Raw genomic sequence first — 5,843 nt, 5'->3', positions numbered from 1 at the left:
CCGCTTCGCTGCAGGCCCGCAGGCCACGCCCCCTCCACAGTTAGCTTCAGAATAACAATGTTATTACAAAAAATAAGAGACCTATTATACTCTAAAAATGTTAGTCTTACTTAAAAATGCACGCATTTAGTTGTGTTCAGGGTTAAAAAAATATTTTACGGCTCTTACGGAAATACATTTTAAAATATTTGGCTTCTTGGCTCTCTCAGCCAAAAAGGTTCCCGACCCCTGGTCTAGGACATTACTCAAAGGATCCTCACTAAACTATCCAGAGGGTTGAGGCAAATTAACTTTTGGCACGGATCCAAATTAATGCACGATTTAAATTTTTTCCCCCCACTTTTGTGAATGTTGCAGGACCGTGCAGGTCTCGAATGACAAAACGGAGGTGAATGTCGGCGCTGATTTCACTTTGGATCGTCAGCCCGGGCTGCTTGGACCAGGTGGTTCCCTCGTGGAAAGATGCTGCTGAATATACAAAGTGCGACACAAGACGAGGTCTCACTCTGTTATATTTGTAGGCCTGCTCTTTAAACGTCTTTTTTTGAGGCCGCCGAGTGGAAATGTGGGACAAGGTTCTTTTTTGCTTGGTGTCTTTTGTGTCCTGAGAGGATGTGCACTTGTATTAAGAGCATGGCAATATGCTAATGAATGTTGAGATGAGAGCTACAACAATTATTCAAATCTTTGATTAATTATTCAGCGGAGACATTGTCAATTATTCATTTGGGCGAGCGATAAAGTTGTGATTTTTTTTTTTTTTTGCCTTGGCGAGGAAAAAGTTTCCTGGGAGATCCATCAGACTCCCAATCAGAAGCCTTTTATTCGTCAAGATGAACGTACGTCCTCTCTTTGTCACGGTGACCAGTAACGTGTGCCTAATACAGCGGCCCCTCTTTAAAGGCCTACTGAAAGCCACTACTAGCGACCACGCAGTCTGATAGTTTATATATCAATGATGAAATATTAACATTGCAACACATGCCAATACGGCCGCTTTAGTTTACTAAATTGCAATTTTAAATTTTGTGCGGAAGTATCATGCTAAAACGTCGCGGTATGATGATGTCACGCATTGTAGAGGACATTTTGGTCCAGCACCGTTCACAGCTATTAAGTTGTCTCTTTTCACCGCATAATTCCACAGAATTATGGAAATATGTGTTGCTGAATGTTTTGCAATTTGTTCAATGAATAAGGGAGACGTCAAAGAAGAAAGCTGTAGGTGGGAAGCGGTGTATTGCGGCCGCCTTTAGCAACACAAACACAGCCGGTGTTTCCTTGTTTACATTCCCGAAAGATGACGGTGAAGCTTTACTATGGAACAGAGCGGTCAAGCGAACATGGTTCCCTACCACATGTCAACCGGCAGGTTTCGGTGGTAATAAGTTGGCTCTTACCGTAGACATGAGCGGAGAGCTTGCGTCCTTCCTTCTGCACCTGTCAAAGAGGCAGCTGTGGACTCTCTGTCCTCCGCCCCGACCGTCGGATGTTTCCAATGTGGAGGAAGCATCGGCTGCCTTCGCCTCTTCGAGAAACCTGGCTTCCCTCGGAGACACTGGCAGTCACCACACCCCTCCGACCTTCAGGTTGTACAGGTATGACCATATAATCTCACTAAAACACTAGTAACACAATAAGCAGATAAGGGATTTTCCAGAATTATCCTAGTAAATATGTCTAATAACATCTGAATCGCTCTGCAGTCTAGTTTTTTTTTTTTTTCTAGTCCTTCACTCTCACTTTCCTCATCCACGAATCTTTCATCCTCGCTCAATTTAATGGGGAAATCGTCGCTTTCTCGGTCCGAATCGTTCTCGCCGCTGGTGGCCATGATTGTAAACAATGTTCAGATGTGAGGAGCTCCACAACCCGTGACGTCACGCGCACATCGTCTGCTACTTCCGGTACAGGCAAGTCTTTTTTATAAGCGACCAAAAGTTGCAAACTTTATCGTGGATGTGCTCTACTAAATCCTTTCAGCAAAAATATGGCATTATCGCGAAATGATGAAGTATGACACATAGAATGGACCTGCTATCCCTGTTTAAATAAGAACATCTCATTTCAGTAGGCCTTTAAAGCATATTTGTTTATTTGCACAATTCAGGGCCCTGCGATGAGGTGGAGACTTGTCCAGGGTGTACCCCGCCTTCCGCCCGATTGTAGCTGAGATAGGCGCCAGCGCCCCCCGCGACCCCAAAAGGGAATAAGCGGTAGGGAATGGATGGATGGATGCACAATTCAGCATCAGCAGCATCATTTACTTGCAGTTTGTATTAGTCCCTGTGTGTGTGTGTGTGTGTGTGTGTGTGTGTGTGTGGCAGCAGCGAAGAGTGTGTGAGTCAGTCATGAGATGAGAAGACGCAAAATCAATAGTTCTTAGCGCAAACATTTGTTTGTGCCGCAGCGAGCTTGTTCTGCTTCTTGTCCGAACAAAACAATTGGAAAGCAAACGCCAACTCTGTATTTCACGTGTTGGCGGAGTCCTCGCACGCTTCTCGGGCGTACAGCTCTTTAATTGTCCATCAGTCAAGGTGCCCAAGCCTGTCGGGCGGCGTTCAGTTTGATGTTTGATGAGGGCCGCCGAGACGTGCCGGAGCCTCAGTGCCGTTCTCACCAAAAGGAGGCCTGGGTTTTCACACAAACTGCATGCTGGGAGTCCAGCTCGAAATTGTGGAGGCGAATGGTCGTGCGGTCTCACGGATTTTCTTTCTCAGTGCAGGTGTTCACAATCCCCCATCTCCTAATGTGACCTCTTCACCTCCCCGACTACCTTGACTTGTTAAATTGTGAAGATTGGCTTCTCATGTGTGCTTTTTTTTAATCCCCTCAATTTCCATCCCTATTTCATGCTCTCCGTCTAATTCGAGATGTGGCTCCCACACATCTAAATTAGGCCAATAATCAGGGACGGCGCACGCCACGCCATCTTGAGGCGGCGGCTGCCGCGGCGTCTCTTTTTGGCGTGCAGTCGCCGAAGACAGCAAAAACCCTGGTATGAATTTATTCATATGAGATCACACGCTCTCTTTTTTGTACGTTTTGCTCAGTCCGGTGCATTTTTGTGACAAGAAAAAAATATATATTGCATTTTATTCTGAATTATTTTTTGACCTGTTAAATTTCGACCTCTACGTGTGGCTGCTTCTGACACAAATTAGGATTACAATATGTGACTTGAGCCTGCGGGCGTATATAAATAAATAAAAAATGCCTGCAAAATCCCAATGATTTGAGCACATATTGATTCGACCGGACAAAATAAGCCTCAGCAGATTCCATTTTATTTAACAAGCAGGGGAGACACACAAGTCGTCTTGTCATCACACTTTTATTATCAATCGTACATGCAGAATAAATATTAACACACCAACGCCTTGTTCAATTAACAACATGTATGCATTTGACACAGAACCCCCCCCCTTAAAGGTCAAAAACACACTTAATCCGTTTACACGGTGAATATGCGGCCCCACGCACAAGAGCTGCAGCAGAGAGGGGCCACTTCACGGCCGCCTGGATGAATGGCTCCTCCGCCGTGGTGCGTTCAAGTGCGTGTGAGAGAGTGCGTAACGTTGACATGCAAACACCCCAACGAGCAAATGACCCCTTAAGACTGTGTTGTCAGAAAAGCGGACTAAAATAGAAACTTACCCACAACTTGTTCAATTCCAACTATACCTGGGTCCTTCCGGTACGTAAATGGGTCAGAGGTTCTTAATAATAATGACAATGATCACGAACGAGGCAGGAAAATAAGTCTTATCATATTCAAGATTCCATCTTTGTCTGTAAAAAAAAAAAAATACACTTGATGTTAGCCTGCATCTTATTTTTGGGAAGTAAAAACGAGGAGGGGGGGACTGATTGATGATTTAATTAGCCATCCAGTGGCGACCCGCGAGAGGAAGGGACGCGAAATAACCATTTATTTGCATAGCCAATCAGCTCGTGGCGTGGGCGTGGCTTGCACCATCCCTCCCTCCTCTCTCTCTCTCTCTCTCTCTCTCTACTCTCTGTAGGCGCGCGCACGCGTGGGTTTTGCGCGTCTGCGCGCGCGCGGGGCGGTTTGACGTCTTTAATAAATGTGGGATTCATCCTCTTTAAGTGGCCTCCAGAAGCCAGAATCACTCCAATAAACCCAGAAAACGTCCATGATATTCCCATAATATTCCTGCGGGGACTCGAGCAGCTTTTCCCGTCACTTTAAGTGGTCTTCACGTCCCATTTTTTTAATGCTATTAAAATAAAAAAGGAAGAAAATAAAGACAATGTGTATATTTTAGTGTCATGATGCTCTTTAAAAAATAAATAAATGAATAAAAGACCGTTTGCATTCAGTATAATAAGCATTTGTTTTAATAAACAAAGTTAATTATTATTATTGTTATGTTTACTCTGTTTTTGTGCAGCAGGTAAAACAATGTAAACAATAAAACTTATCAAACGATTCCAATTATTCTAATGTATTTTTAATAATCATGTTTGTTTATTGTCACCAGAAAAAAAAATGCACATATTAGTCACTCTTTGTTTACAATAATTTGCACGCAAAAAAAAAGAATGTGATTAATCTTAGTAGTTAAATTCAATAAATACGAGTTGTATTGCAGAAGAAGAAACAAAATACAGTTTAGATTAAATAACTGCTATTTTTTTTTTCCAGGCGCGGTCTGTGGTCAATAACAGCCCGCAAAGATAATGCGCATTTCTACCCCCCCCCCCCAAAAAACACCCAGCGGAAATAAGAAAATTGAAAAAATAAGAAATAAAAGAAGCCTTACGTGATTGCGGCTGGCGTGGACGCGCTTCAAGTTCACACACACACACACATGTACACACACACACACACACACACACACACACACAGACTCCATGCGCACACTCGGAGAGGACATAGTTGTTGTTTCTCTGTACAAAAGAGGAGGATGGAGAAAGCAAGATGGGGAGGGAGGGGGCACCAGGAGAGTGTTGGGGGTGGGAGGGAGGAATTAAAAAAATAAAAAAATAAAAAAAAGAAGTTGAAGCCAGAAGATGCTCACGTTTGGCTCCCCTCAATTATCCCCTCCCGTGAAGATAGGTGGCGTGCGTTTCAGGGGGCTTCTCCGTGCGCACGGCAAAGAAAAGGAGGTGGAAAGAAAAAAAAAATGTCATTAGAAGAGGCGGAACACGTCAGTCCCGACCCAGGTTTGTTTCCTGGAGTGGGTGTAAGACATCAGTTGTAAACCTGCCCGAGCAGGACGCGCGCGCCCTCCCTCCCTCCCGACCGTAGCAGGCTTTTATTTCTAAGGCTTTATTATCACCGCTGGAGCGGCTCTCCGGTGTCGTCGGACCGGCGCTGTTGGCAGCAGGTACGTGGAAATACTCACATTTATACACTTTCAAAAAAAACCAAAAAAAGGCGGACGCGCTCGACTTGGAACTTACCTGCGCAGGTGGATAGAAGTTAAGTAAAAAAAAAAAAAAAAACAAACAAAAAAAAAAAACATGGAGCAATGGTGAGCTTCCCTTGCGCGCAGACCGGGAACAGGCGCTCCTTGCCCGGCGTGAGTCGCCGCGCAGCCCCGCTCTGCTCCTGGTCCGCCTCATCACACTTTGCCTGGCTCCACTTTTTCCTACTTTATCAACTTATTACACCGCCAACTGCTCCCCACGACTGTATTTTCCACCACTTTACGACTTATTTGCAGTTTAAATTGCACCTTTTTAAATGCTTTTGGCGTAATAACGCCGCGGCTCCAAGTTCCGTTACTTTTCCTATATCTGACTTGTGTGTGTGTGTGTGTGTGTGTGTGTGTGTGTGTGTCTGCACGCCCATGCCTGAAAATAGTCTAAAATGT

General features: G+C 44.6%; 1 long non-coding RNA gene across 1 annotated transcript; it reads right to left on the bottom strand.

Moving 5' to 3' along the window:
- Positions 1-3,318: 3,318 nt before the first annotated feature.
- Positions 3,319-5,185, bottom strand: LOC133544079 (uncharacterized). Its single transcript, XR_009804580.1, has 2 exons — positions 4,788-5,185; positions 3,319-3,792 (listed from the first exon to the last, which is right to left on the bottom strand). It is a non-coding gene; the product is annotated as an uncharacterized LOC133544079 (long non-coding RNA).
- Positions 5,186-5,843: the final 658 nt, after the last annotated feature.

This window comes from Nerophis ophidion, linkage group LG27 (assembly GCF_033978795.1).
Source record: "Nerophis ophidion isolate RoL-2023_Sa linkage group LG27, RoL_Noph_v1.0, whole genome shotgun sequence".
Classification (NCBI taxonomy): Eukaryota; Metazoa; Chordata; class Actinopteri; order Syngnathiformes; family Syngnathidae; genus Nerophis; species Nerophis ophidion.
Note: the sequence above shows the minus strand (reverse complement) of the source record. Positions and strands in the feature narration are given on the sequence as shown.